The sequence below is a fragment of the Dromaius novaehollandiae genome, chromosome W, assembly GCF_036370855.1.
Source record: "Dromaius novaehollandiae isolate bDroNov1 chromosome W, bDroNov1.hap1, whole genome shotgun sequence".
Taxonomy (NCBI): Eukaryota; Metazoa; Chordata; class Aves; order Casuariiformes; family Dromaiidae; genus Dromaius; species Dromaius novaehollandiae.
The window spans coordinates 48,193,626-48,214,468 of NC_088130.1; the positions used below are offsets into that span (position 1 = coordinate 48,193,626).

General features: G+C 38.6%; 1 long non-coding RNA gene across 2 annotated transcripts in view; it reads right to left on the reverse strand.

Annotated features, from left to right (window-relative positions):
• LOC135324127 (uncharacterized) overlaps positions 1-12,550 on the reverse strand; it is a 53,105-nt gene extending 40,555 nt beyond the window's left edge. For both annotated transcript variants that reach the window (XR_010385479.1, XR_010385478.1), the window contains exons 1-2: positions 12,492-12,550; positions 10,891-10,977 (exon numbers count right to left, since the gene is read on the reverse strand). This is a non-coding gene — a long non-coding RNA (uncharacterized LOC135324127). The remainder of the gene's footprint in view (positions 1-10,890; positions 10,978-12,491) is intronic.
• Between the last annotated feature and the right edge of the window lie 8,293 nt (positions 12,551-20,843).

Sequence of the window (20,843 nt, forward strand, 5' to 3'; positions counted from 1 at the left end):
AGGTATTTTTTTCCTCTATTGAGCATAGAGCAATTGTTATGTCATCCCAAGAGGAAAAAAATCAGCCCAACGGGGAGAAGTATCAAAATGTACAAACTGCAAAGATTAGGCTCTAGCCTTGCATGTGTTAGGTACATGTTTGAGTCCATAAATAGCTCTACTGAAACATCCACTAAAGTGTTTGCAGAAGCAGGGCTTTTGGTTAAGGCAAGACACACTATATATACAAAGAAAAAAAAGATAGTAGGCCTTTTCCTTATAGGCTGTTCTCTGTAGGTGGTAAAGATGATATCCAAAAATAGGGATCTGCAAGATGACAACGTAAAGGTTTTCACATGAACATATCACTATTTCTTTCAGTCATTCCATCTACAACATTACCTGGTCTCAATTGATATATCGCCAAAGGCATTTCAGAAGGCATTTTAGATTCAACACAGGATAAGGAGCCCTGATACCTCCCTAAAGAAAATCTGTTGTCATTATGTCATTCCTAGGGTTTGACTAGTACAAGTGTTGATCTTACATTTAGTTTCGTATTTGTACCAACTAGTGGTTCATCGAAAAATCTGGAATTGTCTGGAGGAAGTGTATTTAGGGACAAAATAGGCTGGTCCCTTCTTGTGAGTGTTTGCTTTACGGTAAATAGAAGGTGATGGTGACATAAGAAATTGCAACTTTCCTATTGTGTTTGAATCTTTATCTTTTTTTTTTTTTTTTTCCTTTTGGCCTTACTCTGTGCTTTTTCTTTGGCAATTTTGTATGAGTAAAGAGTGCTCCTGAGCAAAAGTGGTGAACACAGAACAGTAACTAAATATCCACAGTGGCTACATTTCAAGGATGAATATAACACCTGTTCTTTCAAAAATATCATCAAGATTCCTCAATATCTTACTGTAGCAGGTGAATCTGTCTGATGACATATGTTAACTTCAAATGAAAGTGCTTTTCTGTACTTGGAGAGGAAAGGCAATCTTTCTGTCATGTTACTTAACACATCAATACCATTTATGTCTTCACTCTTTCAGTTTACTCATTCAACGATTTTCTTCTATTTCCTTCACCGTTAGTCATGTTGAATCTGCTAAATCACAAACTAACCACTAAATTTAAATCACTCTCCTCACCATTCTGACATTACAGTGAAAGAGTAACCAGATAATGAATTGAACCAGAACAGTGACAACCAAAATGTAAGATAAACTAGTCAAACTAAACTGAATCAAGTTACTAGATATAAACCTTCCAAAACCTACTGGATTCTGGCAAACCAAAGCCCTCAGTAGTTTGCAAAATTTTTCACACTACCCTCTCTGCAACAAGCATGCTCTGCTAACTCTGCTCCCCAGTCATATTAGATCTGCAATTTGTAGCATTTCCATACATTTTTGTCTCTTCTGGGTATATAAGTAGTTCTTATTTCTAAACAGCCCAAGAGAGCATTTGGACAAAAACTGGTTTTGTAATACCTTCATGGTGTCTTTTAATGATTTGAAATAATTTTTCACTCCCAATTGTGAACAAAAATACTAATTTTCTGGAGAAAAGAAAAAAAATCCCAATCCCACTTTCTCTTACCTTTCACCAGTGAAAAAGGAATCATCTTCCAAAATTTGCCACAAGCCACACTACTAGGGAGGTTTTAATTGCTTTTCTCTGAGGAAAGATTTTACCATAACCTCCCTTTTTAATAGTAAACTACATAACATAAAAGTAAACCACTGAACAGTATGCTGGCGATCGATATTATTGAGTGTGCTGTGTGTATCTGTAGCATCCCCGGCAGTTGGTGATTGGGTCGCTAACCAATTCTTGAGCAGCATTACCTTTTCCTCCCAGATATAACACAGGGGGACACAGGAGTTCCCTTTCAGGAGAAGTGCAAAAGATTGTCACAATCTCTTGAATTCCAGCAAAAGCAGCCAGTTACGCTTGTCAGACGCTTTGAAAATAGATTGCCATAAATCGATGTCACTGCTGTGCATTTCTAGTTGTTTCTCAACATCTGAGATCTGGATGTGAAAGACAGAAGTCAATGATCTAAAGCTATGTTTTCTAATGTACGATATCCTAAGCTGACCTGCTTTTCAAATTAAGAAAATTCAGATTTGAATTTCAGTATTTAGACCATTCCGTACAGAAAAAATAATCAGAGGTATAAAGGAAGAGGGAAAAAATCTTCAGTATTTTATTCAAGGATATAAAGTTAAGCTGACGTTTCTTTGGTGATGGGAGTTGAGAAATGCATTTTAATGAAAATACCAGTAAAACAGAACAGCCTATCAAATTTATGCATAATGTGGATATTCACTCTCCATATCTCAACTAGCTTAGTACAGGAGGAGGGAAAGACTCCATGGGAGTTACTAACATAGCCAGAATATTTTGCAACTAACTTGTTAAATCTAGATCAGCTCGCAGGTGGGAGGCAAATTCATAACATTACAGGGAGATCAGAATTAGCAATGCAGCGAGGGGAGAGAGAAGGGGAAACTAAGGGAAACTAGAGGGTTAGAACCAGGGTGAGTAAGAACAAGATACAGGTATTCAAAAGATGAAATGTTGCTCTGGTGTGGGGAGGTTTTTGTATCACAGCCATTCAAGATTGCTGCCTTCTCACGTTTCCAGCATCATCTGAGAGTACTAGTTTTAAAGAGCTGTATACTACAGTTCCATTTAAAGATCTATATACTGCATTTCCTTAATGTGGCACATACAGGTGTCTCTAATCTCTGTCTCTTTTAAGAGGAAATAACTTGAATAGAGTGATTCCTCCAGCACGCTTCCAGCCCCTTCTACTTTTCCCTGCCACTGAGGTTTTTTGGGGGGGTCATTACAATGGCAAAGGAGCTGTCTAAGCAGGATGAGGTCTCTTACCTCAGTATTTAGTGCACCCTGGATGGGTGCTTCCATTAAGAAATAAAATGGACTTTGTTGGCTTTTGCTCCAGTACCATTAAAGTCACTTTTTTTGGTTAATTTAGCATATACTTTCATGTATAGGTAACTATTCAGATGATGAAAATACTTGCTACCATCTCAACACTGTAAAATCTTAAGCTTCTGTTTTTGATGCAGCTACAGAATCTGGGCAAATACCTATCTTGACTATCCAATTAGTTTAAGAGGTAGCCAAACAAAACTCCTCTGTAGAAAAATACAGCATCATTATTTGCTATCAGTTCTAACTGTCATCAGACTTCTGTTGCACTAAGAATTATAAATATAAACCATTGTTGGTTGGAGGCTAAGTGCCTTTTTGCTCTGCATAAAAATGTCTGTCAAAAAATAAATCAACTTTGCCAGTTTACTGCTGAGACCCAGAGCTACTTGCTGTATACAATGTTGTCTTGTGCATCTCAGAGGGTCCTGGATGTTCTCTTGCTTTTCAGAAAAATTTCCATTTTGAACAACTTTGACACTGCAGGGGATTCATTGTGCTGATAGAGCACAGAATTCTATACTCTAAAATAATAAAAAAAACAGTTGAGTTTTTTAGTACAAAAGATCTAGGGGTTAGTTGCCTACTATGCTGTCTAAAACCAGAAAACTCCAGAATATTTTTTCTTGGATGGATTTTTTGTCCAACACCAATCCATGCTCTAAATTGGGTGGCAAGACCATGCTTCTCTTTCTCCCTGCCTTTGTTCTAGCAAGAACTCCTCATTGAAAAAGGAGGAACAGAGCCCTCACGTGTCACATCACTGTCCTCTGTGCCTTTGGATTGCATTCCTTGCCAGCGCCTTAACACTACTGAAGCAGTCATTTGTAACTTTGAATCAGGAAATAGTTAGCCATAAAACCATAACCCATAAAACCTCCATGGAACGAAAGAGCAGCGTAGGATGAAAGAAGTGCTAAAACCCTCTGAACCCCTTCCACTTTGTCCAAGGCCACGAATGTGCAGTCTGAAAAGGGTAAGTCCTTCCTATTTTATATTCCTCTTGTATTTGGATCAGTGACTCCACAAAAGTAAACAAAATTAAGCTGGAAATTTCAAAGCAACTTCAAAGGATTTCAGCACCTAATTCTGTTGATGGTTCTTTTGAAGATGCAACCTTCACCTCTAAAAAAAATCTGCATCTTTTTAGAACATTCTATTATTGCACAAGCACTAAAAGCTCTGCATTAAAAAGCATTTCAATTAAATGGTTTGAATTGTTTTTCCTCCCCAAGCTTCAGGATTATTCGGAAGGCTCTGAAAAGTGCCTTTCTGATTGAGCATACTATTTTATATCTTGTGCAACAAGACAAAGTGTTTCAATATGTCAGCATACAGTCTGAGGTTATTAGAGGACAGAAAACAAACACAGCAAGCTGGCTAAAAGGAGTAAAACTAAAAGGCATTAGTAAAAATTAATATAGTATACATAATTTACAAGTAGAAAAGCATATTTATTTTTGGCTCGGCTTCTAAAAATGCACATATCGCCCAGTGGCAGTTCAAATAAATTAAGTAGCTGAACACAACCAGGAATGTCTGACAGGGCTGATGGTTTAAATTGCAGAAAGGCAAGTGGAATGTTGCTCACTGCAGACATCATTTTGGAGATCTCAGGCAGCAGGGACATATAAGGGGGAGGAGAACAGTGACAAGAGCTACCAGCTCCAACATAGACAGTGGCAGTTACAGAAGGTCTAAGGTCCTTTCCCACCTCCTCAGCACAAAACAAAATAATAGATTCATCTTGTTGAAGGATAGATATTCTCCTTTGACCCTTCACACCAAAAATCCAGGACATGTTTTGGCATCCCCCAAGTCAGCATCTCCTAGAGCTCCTGCTGACTGAGCACACTTGCTTGCTGCCCCAAATATGTACCATCAAACCAAATATCCAGAGGCATCAGAACTGTCTATCCCCACAAAAGTTCATTACTGTCCTTCTACTCCTTTCTCAGTGAAAGTCATTCAAGCCACTTCATAATGCAGTGCAAATGGGAAATAGGAGAAGGTCAAATAAGAAATTTATCCTCCAGTAAGACATTATGTGCATCCTAAGGAAAGGCTCCAAGAAAGCCTAATTGTGCCTGAAAGCATAATGGACTAACTTCATCCCCAACTAAAGCCACGCAAAGTTTCAATTAAATTTCTCAGACCATAAAGCCAGCTAAGGTGAAAGGGTCCATGGCCAATTTAGAAAACATTTTGACTCTGAATTTAAAGGGCACCAGCTTCCTTCATCTGAAAGAGCAAGGAAAGGTATTATATACTACTTACACAATGCTCATGGTGACTACGAGCTACACCTTGTCTAAGCAATATATGGTTAAAGGATAAAAAAAAAAAAAAAGGCAAACAGTTCAGTAAAAAATATCTAGCTTTTTGGATGTGGCATGTAAATGGCTTTGCTTCTCAAGTTAGCTTAGTATATCAAGTATATCACTGTATTCTGCAGCTTCAGTGCAGTGAACCTAGCATATGCAATGCCAGAAGGAACAGTTATCAGGGTAATTATTCAATTTACTACAAAAATGCTTATAAGGATAAAAACTAAAATTAGATTTCACTCTTCTATCTCAGTAGTTAAAAGGCCTATCACTTGCTGCCAGTCACAGTATCAATTCTATTTTTGGTGTTTATTCAGTATTCAGTAGTAAAATTGAAGAAGCAGTAAGCAAGGCTCCATAATCAACAGGATGTAGAACTGGAAATATATACTTAAGATAAAATCCTCATTATTGTCATTTTATACATCTGAGATTGACAACAAATGAAAAATATAGTGTTCTCCAATGAGACTACCTAAATCAGAATGAGAGTGGATATTTACCTGTCAGCCACATTGTCACATATGTATATATCTTAATCTACGTGGGGATAATTTGGACTAACTAGATGAAAATATTTTTAATTATATGCTGTTAAAATTTAAATTAAAACATGAAATCCTACTAGATTTCATAAAAAAGTCAAACCCTGCAATTTCTGAATACCTAATGTTCACTCTTCAACACAATGATAGTTAATGCACCTGTAATAAATTAATGTTTATTAAGGGAAAGATGTTTTAATTACCATATGGTTGCCTGATTTAGTTGTAATCTATTGGAATAAAATTTTGTAAGGATATAAAATTAAGTATGCCAATGCTCACTGTTAAAGTAAACATTTCCCAGTTATCAGGTACTCAAAATTTGTTGATGCAGTTCGCTAGCTCATAATATTTGTCAGAGACTTTTGGCAGAAATAGGCAAAATTCTCTTCAGATAACACAAGAACAGATGCCATGATTTCTTAGTCCTTTATATGATATATCCTTACTGGGTGAAAGCACAGAATCCAGTCAATATTAAACTGCAAAGCTCCAGAGAAAAATTTCTGATACATCACATTTTTGTTTGAATTTAATATTCTTTGCCAATCACTGTAAAATGAAAAGTAACACAAAGATGATGATTTAAATAGCACTGAAAACAAACAAGCAGTATTTTTAAGCTTAGAAAAAAATGGCATGAGTGAGCCCAAGCCTGCACACTCAAGCGTGTTGTCCAAGAGTTAATATTTCAACTTCAGTGAATGCATAAGACCTTTAATCACTTGAGCAAACATGACTCCATCTGGCACACCTCGAAATAACACAATAGCAGCAGACAATATGGCAAACTTTTACTGCAAAATCATTTAAGTATATAGGGCTCAGTTCTGTCATATTTTTAAGGAGTTAAGGAGTTTTTTACTGGAGGTAGGCAGCACTTACTGCTTTGGAAGAATGTTTTCAAGAATGTCACAGGTCATGAAATCACTACAGTAGCCTTCATTTCCTGAATAAGAGAGATCTTTATACAGACTTGTTTTGGATTTATTTGCTGAGAGCATTATTCTTTTATCTACTAAAAATGTGTCTGCAGGCTTTTTATTATACATCAGTTTTTTTTTCTAAATAAGGCAAGTATTCATGTCTGTGCCTTCATTTTATAGCTCAGCCCAAGATCTTTAAAGTTGATAAATCAGGGCACAGCACAGAACGTGTGGTAAATGCGTGTGTGGGATGGCATGGTGCTGATAAAAATGTAGTTACGTGCTTTGCTGAACAGACCTAAACCAATCCACATCTTACATTATTAGAGGCCCCAGATTCATGCAGGTATTGCCCTGCTAACCAAACTTATCAGCTATGCTCAAGGTTACTTCTAGGGTGACAAGAACATCTAAGATCACACTGACTTCCATAACTCTTCTTTTTGCTATGCAGATTACAAGACTGAGGTAACCTATTCCATCCCATTCCAAGTAAACTATTGATCACACTGCTGTGTTCAGAAGACAGCTGTAAGAAGACACCAGACCTTGAAGCACACTACTAAGCATGGAAATTCAGTTTCTATTCCAGAAATGAGCACTGACTCTGCTTTAAGAGACAGTCACCAAGGAAAGGGAAAGGATTTGCTTTTCTAACCTTCCTGGGAGTGCTGATCCAGAGAGGCGATTCCTGGTTGTATATTGCAGAATATTTGGTACCTCGATGGAGATCCAGGAAGGAATGGATTCTTTTGTAAGGGAACTGAAAGTTTTTCAGAATCCTGTAAAAGTACATGCCTGTGATGTCAAGGACTTTCTGAAAATGAAAGTTCAGGGTGAGTAATGCCTGTGATTTATCACTTTGTTTGAAAGGATGCTTAGCATAAAAAAAAAAAAAAAAAAAAAAAAAAGTAAATGCAGGAGGAGGTAGAATAAAACCATCATGTTGATGCCATTACAGATTCCAAATAATATGTACTATCAGGGTTCCCCTGATATTGGCAGCACATGATCCTGGGCAGGTGTGTAGGGTTGCCTAAATCCCCCAGGTACTTTTATTCCTTTCAGCCTCTAGTATTCTGGACTGGATGCTGTTTCCTATACTCATTTCCAGAGTACAGCAGTGCTTCCAAGTTCTTTTCAATACTCGTTTTGAACAGATCTGCAGATATTTTACATTAGTCTAACGCCTTAGGTTGCCAAGAATTGCTCTGAGTTCCTCCTTCTTCTCCCCTATATGTTCTGTCTTCATACTAAATATCAGATTTTTCCCTATTGCCTGTGTTATTAAGATGACTTATATTTCAGATGAAGGTCCTTATGACTCGTAACAAAAATGCTGTGCTTACCTTTTCGCATATTCCTAAGGGTAGTAAACACTTCTGAGAGCCTGAACTTATTGGTCTATTATAGCTGTGACTGCAATCATTTGCAAACCTCTGTCATCTCCTTTTTGACTACCACCTTTTCCCAGCTTACCTATCAACCTTACATTCATTTATTTGCTTGCTGAACATTTTCTTGATTTATTCATTTCATTTTTATTAATTTTTTCTTACTCATTAATATTTCTTTTGCCAATGTTGTTCTCAGTGAATTATTTTTCTTTCCCAGTCTTGAAAACCCAAATACAATCTCAGCCCTATCATCATGCTGATTTTTGATGTTTTGAGACATTACATATGCTTTTCTGATAATCCAAGCCACCTACATCAAAATCTTGCTCAGGAGCTGAAGGAGTGCCTGGAGTCCAACCAGTCAAGATTCCTCTGTTCCTCTTCAGGGGCTCCATACAAATTAAAGCACGGTTTCAGATTCATGCGCTAATTACAAGGAACGCTGGGAAACATACCGTGCTTTCACGGTCTTTGGTCTTACAAGCGGTCAGTAAGGGTGCCTGTGACAGGATCTCCCTCTAATACTGGACTGTGAGGGCATGACTGTGGTGCGTGTCTTGGGACTCTTAGAAACCCCGCAAAATACTTATGATTAGTGATTATCCCTGCACATAGCTTTTCTGTGACTGCAGATCTGGTGTCTCAGGTCACTAATGCCTCTGCTGCACCAAAGCCCTTAGCTCTCTTGGTGGGAAAATCCAAGACACGGTGAAGCTGCCTGTGGCGACCAGCGTGTTGCCAGCCTCCATCTCAGAGAAAGGCCCAGGGACCTCTAGTGCATGTGCACCCAGGCACTCCTGCTGCCAGGTGACTTCCCCTGTCTTAGCGGGGCCTCTCTGCAGAATGCAGTCCCCTTTCCTGAAACAACCTGCGGTACCCCACCTGCCAAAGAGTTTCTGTCCCCTTAGCTCACATTTTTGTGAATTTCAAATGCTTTGCAGTTTTGGCATCTTAACAATCTCAGAGTTTATTTCTTTATGCATCTGGTAGCACTGACCTTCCTCTCCCAGTCAGGCTTCCACTCTCCCTCTTCATCTCCTCACTAGTTTATTTTCATCTATTTTTTTTATTAAAGCTAAATTATTCTAGTACTGGTTAATGCCTGGGCACAATATTCCAGCATGGCTCCATCTGCCTCTTGAGTTTCCTGTTGAACACACCCATGTGACTTTAGCCACCTCTGCCAGAGCCTTCCTTCCCACCTGCCCAGCCATTCCTGCAGCCTCTTCCTCACTGCTGCTATGGAGAAACCAGGAACATCTGCACCACTACGAATTATGCAAAGAGAAGAGGCAGCTTTCTCTGCACACAAAGTAATCCTGGCCTTGACTCTAACAGGTCTAATGGGTGGGTGCCCATTTCATCATGCAGTGGATGGTGACTTCCTTATACATTAGTCTGAGGCAGTCTGAAGAGCAGGAGCTATTTCAGTAAGTTACAAAATGTGGCTGATGTGTGCTACCTGCAGAGGAGACGTGGCCATGCTTGTGGAGGTGCAGATTGACCTTGTTCCACTAAAACCAGTAGGCCTAAACTGCTGAGCTCTGGCTGGCTGGATCAGGGGGGGTTTACAGTCTAAAGTTCAGATGTGCAAGAGTAAACCAAAAGCTAATTCGGACACTACTTGGGTTGCATGGAAAAGCACTTAAAAAAGAAAGCTGCTCTGTCTGAATTTTGATTTCCTTCCTTCTCTCCTTCACCTAAAATAAAAATACTTTGGGTAAAGTTTAGATGGCAAAATCGTAATGTCCCATTTTTTGTAACCACAGACTTGCATAAAGCACAAGGTAACTCATAAGCTAGTGTTTACATCACATTATTTCCATGAATATTACTGGTGTCAAGTTCTTTCTAGTGTTATCAAGTACCAAGTTTGACTTGTTTCATGGCCTCACTGGAAGATCAGATCAAAATTGTTCATGACTAATGAGGAAATTGAGAAAGACTTTAAAACATAGCCATTACTGAAATTAGATTCATTTTTTCCTCATCTATTTTAATGATCCTAAAAAACATTACAAAGAAGCTCACTTTTCTAAAAGCTAACTTTTTGAGAACCCTCCTCTGCATTTCATAATTTCTCATTTCCTCATAAATTATCCATACTGTCTCCAGACACAAGTTACAGATACCCATGCAAATTTAAACTGACACTTTTAACTGGGTAAATAATTATGGAAAGTCTTTAGAACATCACTTATAAAATACAAATCTGCAACAAACCAAAGTACTATGTAGATTTACTTTTTGCTCCCTATTAATATGACCAGCAAACTAATGTGTGTTTTAAATACCAATTGACTACTGCTGTTTATTATTTACAAACATTGTTAGCTTACTGCCTTCACTTAAAACTTTATTATTTTTAAAGAGTCTTTTAGATACCCCAAATTATAATTTTTCCCAGCACAGTATTTTTAAGTTCAGTTACAAAAGGGTTTGTTTATAGTCTCTTCAATCCATTAAAGCATTAAAGGATTTCCTGGAATGAAAATAACAGGCAGATTCTTGTTTACAGATGTTCTTCTCTCTGCTAATAAATTTACTCTGAACTTCAATAGTTTTAGGTCCTGATCTTGCACTGTGAGACACTTGCACTACGAGACACTTGCACTACCACAAAGTTCTCCAGAAGCCAAGGGGCTTTCACCAAGATGCATGAAATCACAGCAATAGGTTGCACTGAAATACAAGCGTCATGTGTTATCATTCACAATATTTATGTCTTAGCAGAATATAAAATCTTTGGGCTTACTAGTTTATCAAGATGGATTGGGGACCATTCCTTGCACTGTGTAAGATGGCTGGTAGCCTTGCTTTCTCTCTCCCCCTCTCACCCAGTCTGCCAAAACAAATCAAAAGCCTGAAAAGGTTATGAACGGAAGACGTTTGCATGAGATCAGTAGCAGCATTTTTGCATTCCCCTGTCCCCCTTTTTATTTTTCACTGCTAAGTTCAGACTTAAATGACTTGTCCACAAGAAAAACGCAAGTTGCATGCACATATTGTAGAATACAAAATGTCAGCTATGCTTAAACTTCTTCACACAGGGAAATTAACTAAAACCAACTCTCCTGCATGACATCATTAATTTTAAAATATCAGCATTATCTAACAAGATAATTCTGACCAGATAGTTCTGCAGGACAGCTGTATACGTATCTGAGGAAGAAACTTGCAGAAATTTCAACAGACTAGAGAGCAACCATTCTGCAGTTAGCCGTGTTTCTCAGTGTCAGAGGTGGACTTGCCTTGACAGCTAACTTTCTGAAGAGGCTGCTCACACATACACATCAAAGAGCTTGTCTCTAAGGTTAGCAAGCCAAGTGGCAAGAGCAGAGTGGAGCAACTCCTTGTTCCAGGAAGACGTGATCATCTCAGACTTCCCCTAAAATAATCAGTCTGAACCTGCCGAAAGGAAGGTCAAAGCAGAAAGAGAAAACCAGCTCAAGCAGAGTGACTGTTGAGACAGCTCCTCCTGCACCTCTTGGCCATACCAGCCACGGAAGGCACAAAGAGAAAACCAATGGTACTCCTCCCTACGTACCTCGCTAGGCAAAAGGGAGAAATGGGGATGGGGCTCTGTTGCTGCCCCCACCACTGTAGGAGAGAGGGGAGACCCTGGAAAGGTAGAATTGACATGAGGGACAAGTAGATGAGGTGGCTGTACTGACAGGCAGATTTGGGTGTGGGAGCTCCTGCAGCACTATCAAAAAAGAAAAAAACCAAAAAAACCACACTTTCATTTGCTCAGGAAGATTGGCAATAAAAATTGTTCACCTTATCCACCAGTGATAAGGGTTTATAAAGATATTTGAAAGTTAAATAGAGAACAGTAACACAATATATACAATCCTTAATCCTGATGGGGGCCTCTGAAACTTTCTTTTTGAGGTACTGGGGTTAAGAAAACTCAGTACATTCGAGGGGCCCTGGGAATAATGGGCAAGTGAAGTTCTGTTTAAGACTTCCATAGCTACATGTGAATTAACAGACCAGATGTTCCCAGAGATAACTAGGCTGTACCAAAACTAGGGTGTTTGTTAAACTCAGTTGTCATGGGATCTGAGCAGGCTTAAAGAGAGACCAAAAAAAAAAAAAAAAAAAAAGAAAAGAAAAGAAAAAGAAAAAGAGAAATATACTAGCAGTGACCAGCTGTTATGTTTAGCAAGACTAATTAATTACATAAATAATCACTAGTATATAGGTCTTCGCAGGATGAAGGTCATATTTAAAAAAAAAATAGACATGGATACTGCCAGGCCTGTGTATGTAACAAGGAAAAGTAAGTACAAGAAAGTAATTTAAAAATCACAAGACTAAGAAAATAACACATTCTGTAATCTTTCCACTTACCTTCCAGTTTAGGAACAGAGATCCTACTTTCAGTTTTTTCTATGTAAATATAAAGACTAAAAACTTTCTTATTTAACTGAAAGCTGTGATTCTTTTTCAACTGCACAATTAAAGAAGCTGAGGCTTAAAGGAAGAGAGCTCAAACTTCACAGGACATGTGATAGCATCACAAAGCCAAAATTGTTCAAGAGGACTATTCAGACTCTATGATACCAATATATAACAAGTATATTTTACTAGCATATCTGTCTTTTACTTTTCAGCTTTAGGGAGATATGAAGGAAATGGGTTTTTTCTTTTTATGTACAAGAAGATCACGAGATTTTCATTTTTTCCAGCATATATTTTGTCCCATTACTGTAACAATATCACTCCAGTTGTGGGTCAGCTGACATATTCAGCTAGCAATTCTAAAATAGCACTAGCTGTCTTTGAGTTGAGCTGTCTTTTTCTCTATCAGATAGACTAATGACAAAAACAGCTCTGAAATCTGTCCTGCAGAAGACCTGGAATAGCCAACAAAAGACTAAGTACAGGCAGTACCAATATGCATTTAAAACTGGGAACATTCCACCTATCTCAGCACCTATACAGTATAAATCACCATGAAATTCAAGCACATTTTGTAATGGCTGGCAGGATTTTACATGTCTTCCCACATGATCTGGCAATAGGCTAACACATTTAGAATTCCTTGAAATGTTAAATTAGGAGATATTCATTGTTCATTTTCTCTTGATTATCTTGTATCATCACATTGTTTCTTCAACTAATATACATTAAATTAGACAATATCTTCATATACATATATATATAGAGAGAGAGTGAATATATAAAGTGAATCACACTAAATTAAAAAGGAACAGCTGAAATCATATTCTTCTGTATATCTCAACAAAGATCTGATTTAGAATAATGTATTTTTCGAGAAGTTAGTATTCTGATTGAAAAAGTTGTGAACGGTTCCTCACCTCTGAAAGAGCAGGGAAAGAACAGGAGACACTGTTGATCCTCATTTTGTCTGCCAAACGGTCTCTGATTTCCTTTTACTGATCATGCATAAAGAAAGCTGGAAATGGATTTTCTGGTTCAAACCTTCTAGTACTTACTAAGCTGTTATTCATGGAGTTTCCTTATCATCTCCATCCTAGGCTCTATGTGTATTTGTTTTTTCTGTTTTTTTTTTTTTAATATAAGAAAAAATAATGATTGTAAGGTGAAAACTATCCAGCAAAATTAGGAAAACCTGAAAGGAACTGACTTAAGGAATTTAATCCTTTTCTTTAAGCTGAATTCTGCAGGTGCCCCACCTCTTTTGCTATGAAACTTGGATGTTAATGAATGCAAATAGCTTAGCAGGTGTTTCAGTTTGTCTGTGTTTTGAACTCCATTACTGATGAGGGTTTATTTTGTTCTAAATAACATATTTGTATGTTTTCAGAGGCTAAAAGTGTTTGAAAATACATCTGCTGATGCCAGTGCCATTGGTTGGGCTTGTTTGGTTACTGTGTAGCTGTGTTAATTTTGGTGGTACATTATGTGGATCCACCTCATTTTCACAGACTTAATAGGACCCTGTCTTTTTGTTGGAGTCCATGAAATGCAGCAGTAATCCACAGTTGTTGAAACAAGAGTGTTTCCATCATTTTCAATGGGCTTTGAATTAGGTTCCAAAAGCTGATAATTGCTATCAAGCAGCAGCAGCAGTAGTTTGTATACTAGAGGGTTTTGACACACCAGCTGCAGAGGGTCAGCTATGCTACGTTAGGAAAAAAAAAAACCTTTAACTAACAAGGACAAAGGACTCCTCCAGACATTCAGTGTCTCTACATGACTGGGACAGTGCTGCAAATCACAGACATTTAATTTTAATTGAACTATTATTCTTTGAATGAAATCTGCAGAAGTGGAAATGTCTTTTAAGGTAATTCCCTAGCTTATCATTTGTAGCTGTCTGAAGGCTAAGCATCATTTTCTGAGGTTAGGTCTCACTACTAGAAGGGCTGTAAAGGGCGGAAGATTCGGGAATTCTGCAAAGGGAGTCTGAACTATGCAGTGAGCACACAGTAAGCCAGCACAGAGACTGATGGACTGCACCAGTACCTCTGCCAAGTTAGGCAGAAACAAAATACACTGCAGGAAACCAAACACCAGGGGAGAGGGCAGAAGCTGAGGTGGAGGGGTTGCAAAGAGGAAAGGGTCCTTTAGAGACTGTTGAGAGGAGAAAAGAACCATGCTGGAGTCAGAGCTCCCAAGAGAAAAGAAAATGCAGGTGAAGAGAAATTCCTTAATTTTTACATTGGGAATCCCTCAAGCTTGCAAGCCACCTTCACCACCTGTTTTGACAGGATTACCCAAAGCACATGTCAGTGTGAGAACATATCCAGAAGAGCAGTTTTGTCCTTGTGGACAAAAGCTATATGCATCCTCCTTATACTTCTCAAGAAACTAATGACAATATTACATTTATGACAAGTACTCTTCATGAGTTCAGTCACTTTCTGGGACAGCAATTTCCTAGACAACTTAATAGGACTATTTTTTGAATGTGGTTGTGATAAGTATTATAGATCATTTATAAATTATTGTTTTATTTTCCTTTTTTGTTTGTTTTTCTTGCATGATAAAAAGTCCAAGCCTATCTTCTGACAAGGGACAGCAATACCTCCAGAGTAGATACTGTAACAAGAGCAGGTAGATGTGGAGAAAACTGGCCAAGCTAAAAATTCATCCTAATCCAGACAATGGGAAGCATTAGATTTCTAGAACTCCTTTTTTGCATTAAGCATTCTGGTTATCTATTGTTTATACTCATGCACTGGATGACTGTTTTCCAAAAGTATATAATGAATACTAAATAACAGTTTCTGTATAATTTTTCTATTTAGAGAAAATATTTCTGGTAAAATTGAACCTTATGGGATTCATGAATATTTTCAAGAATGCAGAGTCCTTCTCTGAGTTCTCGACATAACTACAGTGCCTCTGCAACATGGAACAGAGTAACTGGATACTTTTATTGCCAAAAATGTGGACCAATTATTTTCTTGATACAGCTTAGCTAGTTGAAAATTGGTGATAAAGCTGAGACTGTGATTACTCAGTTCCCACCGCAGAAGGTGAATTGTCACAAAGACATCTGTATGTGTACAGAGAACACCCCAAGCTGCAGGGAGGAGGAGAGGGAGGAGGAAGAGAAGGGGTGAGAAGGAGGTTGGATACAAGAAAACTGACTACAAGAAACATAAGTTTTGGTTAGCGAAAAAATACCTAGTTCCTCAGGTCATAGACAATCTCCAGCTTGTGGAGAATAAAAAGGTGTTTTCCCAAGAGTTGTGGGAAAACTTTGCCTCTCCACACGAGAGTTTCTTACAGCTTCCTCTGAAGAAGCTGGGACTGCGTGTGCACTCTTGGGGGACAGCAAACACTTCTGTCTGAGGCAGTGCAGCAACCCTTCTCCTGCTCAGAAGTATTTCCAGTCTGGCTTCATGCTAAATGTGTTTCTAGTCTACCACACCGGGGTAGCGGGTGTCATTTGAAATAAATCTCATTCAGTTTCTTTCCAGTTTATCCTCTTATTTGTGTTGATTCTTACAAAAGAAAGACACTGAACAACAGCCATTGATCCGTGGCAGTTTTTTTGGTAGATAGAATGAGACATTTGGTTACTCACAGCTGCTATAGCTCACTGTGATGACAACCTTTTTTTCCCAGAGGTATAAATGTGAAATATTCTTTAATGGGTAGTTTAATTTTACGCTAAATTTACAGCCTTATTCTCCCATAGAGACTTTGTGCTTAATAATTTGGTGAGACACTCAAAATCCATGTGATGAAAATATGTACCAATGAAAAGGTGTGTTTAACCCCATATCCCACTAATCTGATACAGTAAAGACTCAAATATTCAGCAGGTCCTTGATATAAGAGAATTAGAATCAAAATGCATCTCTTTCAGATTTGTCTTCTGCTTCTTGCTGGGTAATCCTTAATGTACTGTATTTGGACCGAGGTACCTCCTTCAGAATTTAATGTCTCTAAGCTAAATTGGTGCCTGTCTTATCTCCAGGGTCTGAAGGTCCCCTCATGTTTTATATTGTGTGGTCCCTTAAGTAGTACCCTACTGCACAGTCGTCCTGACCACAGCACCAGTGCTGAACCCTCCATGTCTTTCCAGCAACTTGACCCTATCCTTTTTCTATACTTTTACTATGTAGCTTAACCATCAGGGACACATGGCCAGCTTCAGCAAGAAACTCTGGGCTGGCCAAAATAAATTTCTGTATGTATGTAAGCGTCTTCATAAAACTTGGAATGCCAATCCGAACTGCCAAATCATTAGCATGTCCTGAAAACACACTTGACCTGTGCCAACTAGCTTTTTCCCAAACAATTCCCAAGCACAGTTCAGGAAATAATAGGAGCTAAGGCCCATTCTCAACAGCAATTTGCACAGAACCACTCTGTTCCGGCAACTAAGAGAATTTAACAATGTGGACATGCACTGCTCTATGCCAGCTGGCCAGAGCACGAGGTCTCAGATGCTTTTCAATTTAGTGATATAGTCATAGCCAAATGTTATTCGGTGTTATAATAAATGTTATTCTAAATGCAGATAATGAGTGATGGCTGTTTCTATGGCAAGCTCACGCTCCTGTTGACAAGTCTTTCTGCGGTCTACTAAAATGGTTTTTTGCTTTAGTGTTTCTTTAGTTGTCTTACCTTGTTCCTCAGCGCTGACCTGTCTCCTAGGTGATCTCTTCCTCTTTCTTCATCTTCCTTCTACTGCCCTGTTCAAATTCCCCCATATACTTTTCAAACTCTCATTTCCAGGTTCTGTATTCCTCAAAAAATTGCCTCCCGTTTTTCATGCTCTTTTCTATCTCTGCCCATTTCTCTCCTTCCCATTCTCTCTAAAGTCCTTGAATATGCTGCAAAATACAATCACTTTTCTGCTTTTCATCTATTTTAGATGCTTTCCAGTCTGGCTTTCAGTGTTTCCATGTTGATACCATTCTCACTAGCATTGGTAATGATACACCCACTTCTAAAACCTGCCACTTCTTTGTCCTCAGCATCTCCAAAGAACAATCCTTATAATCTCCATCCTTATGTCCAGGCATCTCATTCAGGCTCTAATACATGCTGCCCTGATTAGTACAGGATTCTCCAAAATGCAGTCATTGCCTTCTTCAGCCTACATACAACAATTTTTTTGAATTAATCTCCATTGTTTACATATTCAAATACTAAATACCCTCATCAGCTCTGTTCGCTGGCTTCCTGTGCAAAATCTTATCAAACTTGACAATACTTTCAAGGTCACTCTGTGTCCTGTCCAAGCAGCCACCTTTTGCCAGTAGCCTCCTCTGCTCCATCATCTTGTAAGCCTGTTTCCTGCCTCTACAACCCCTCTCCTCTCCTGGTCTCATCCGTCTCCTATACAGGTTATGAATTCCTTGATTTTATTGACCAGCTCCTCACCTCATCCACACATACTGCATTTAAAGGCTTGCGGTTGCCTGTAGTAAAATAAGATGAATTTTCCTTCTTTTCCTTCAATCTTGTCCTTTTCCTTTTCCCTTCCCTTTCCCCTTCCCCTTCCCTTTCTCTTTTCCCCTCTCCCTTTTCCCTTTTCCCTTTCTTCTCTGCCTTCAGTCTTTTTTCTACTCTGTCCTTTAACAAAAGGTAATTGCCTTCGGAACACATTTTTGTGCAGAACTTTCACTGAGTGCTATGCTGAGCAGATCAGCATTGGTCACCATACCACTATCTGGAAAAATGCCACTATTTGATATCCAAATTAAAGTAGTCATAAATTTTTTTATAGTAGTCAGAGGGTTTTGGACATATCTTTAAATTTAATTGGCAATAATGTTTCCAAGTTCATTATACTACTTGGAAAGTTTCAAGCAGGAACACCATGGTGTGATGACTTTGCAAATGACTATGCACAAAGCAGGGGTTCTGTCTGACACTCTGAATATGTCAGCTCCAGCCTATTTTTATCTTCTTGTTTTTACCTCTGTCTTTATTTAATTCTGACAAATGCCACAGAGTCAATAGCAGAAGGACATTAAATGTTGACCTCGCTCCAATTATATGAAACAACCTTGGACAAAACGAGATGGGTGCTGCACAGGCAGAGCCAGCTTTTCAGGTCTCTGCTCTGTGCATGGGCTCATAACCAAGCAGGCATCCCCTGGAAAAGACTGTGAGCAGTTTGCCATGGCTCTGATGATGCAAAAAAACTGGAACACTATGAAAGATCGTGCACCGATTTATTTCATGACCATTTTAAGAGCTTGAGAGAAGAACTGCATCTGCCAACATCTGATAATGTAGGGTGGCCGTGTCTCTCTGAATACAACAAGCACCTTCATCTGTCTTCTAATGATCGGTCTGCGCTTGTGTTTTATGTGTTAAGAGCACTGGAGTCTTCATAAACCCCAGTGGAAACACTACATGTGTTTGCCCTCAGTATTAAAGCTCAGGTTTGCTCAGGTTGGGATTGTGGCAGGCTGCAAGTTTACACCATAATGAAGGGTGAGGTGTAGGTCCAAGGTGACAGTCAAGGGCTAGTTTCAGGAAGGAAGGCTTGGCAGGATCTGCCCCTTGAAAGCAGGTCTGTGAGTGCTAAAACAGGAGTGATGCCTAGGGCCTGCTCAGATCCAGCCACTTTATAGACATCAGGTCTAGTGGACTGGGACCTACCACAGGTAGCTGCTGCCTGTTCAGACTCCCTGCTACATCAGTGACACCAAGGTTTGGCTTAGGGAAAAAAAAACAATGATGGTTTGTGATCAGAGATGAAGCAATAGCTGTTTCTATGCTTAGGTGATCTATCAAAGGGAAATATTTGTACCATACTGATTGATGTAAAACATTAAGATGTGTGAACTAATGAACTCTGCATTCATTTGCAGAAATTGAAAAATGACAATGCAGCATAACATAATTAATATTTGACTACTGTAGGAGAAAAGAGGGAAAACCATTGGGAGATAGGCAGGAAAGAAACACAATCTAACCCCCGATCACTGGGCTGGATAAATGTTTAACTGGATTTCTATAACATGAGAAATTCTGAGCACAGGGTTCAGAGCCTAACTCCTAAGTATCCTGGTCATTGCATAGACCCAGGTAACCCATGTTAGAAGGCTACAGAGCTCAATGCCACAGCACTGAGGTCCTTTTCAGATCAGGCACTGCCTGAGCAGTTGTTTATGTGATGTGACCATGTATACCTGGAATATTAGAATACAAATATAATCAAAAGAATATATTTAAAAGCATATACAAAACTCAGTCTTTGTCTAATACCACTCTTATCAGAGAAGAAACAGTAGGAAAGAATTTCAATTACTGTTATTTACTGAATGCAAGTATAACACCCAAAGAAATGCTTGCAGTATAGTTATTCTATCTTCCTTTTTGCGCTGCATCATATGTTCTGCCATACGGCCCTTGTACCTCCATTGTAAAGCAAATCCCTGAAGTGTACCCTCTCAGACTTCTCTGGCTCCATGCCAGCGGTTAAAAATAACTGCTTTGAGTAGAAGCTGAAATAATTTTGGAAATGACATGGAAAAACAGCAATGTTTCTAGCTGGTAAATTGTCTGGATAGCAAACTGGTGGCTTTGTTTTTGTAACCTGAAGACAGATCAGTAATATTCAATTTTAATACATCTTTTAATTCATATATTTATTTGGCACAGAACAAAAATGTTTGTATGGAACGGCTCTTCTGTCATTGCTCTGACATAAAGACTTTTTCTCCTAGGCTACAATGAGAAACTACAGAGCACGAAGACTTTTTAAAAGCTTGGTAATAGGTCAGTCCCAGTACCATTATGCTTATGACCCAGACATAATTACAGTCTGCAGTTATCTATGGGATAAGACAACTAGCTCCATGATCTTTTTCCTCAGTTCTTTTTGCTCATCTTTGCTCGCTCTCTCTTATAAGTTCTTGAAAAGAGATCCTACCTCCTGTGATATGTGAATAAGCCAAGATCCATGCAGATACACAGTGCTAGGTTTTTTTCCTCCATCCATAAATTATTTTCATAGGTGGATAACTAAAGACATTAATAGACAAAATAAATTTAACATTTTAACAGCCTATCCTTTGATAATAGGAGAAAAATACAGTCAATGTATTTTAAGGGACGTTAATAATGAAGCTCACTGGGTTTGTAACACAGGTTTATATATAGGCTTAGCGGCCAAACCAAGTTTGATGTTACCAGAAAAATTTATTTCTGGCTGCAGTCACATAGACAGATTTTCTGTGAAATCAGACTAAAAATACTTATCAGGTATTTCCCAAGATGGTGAGACAGTTTTCT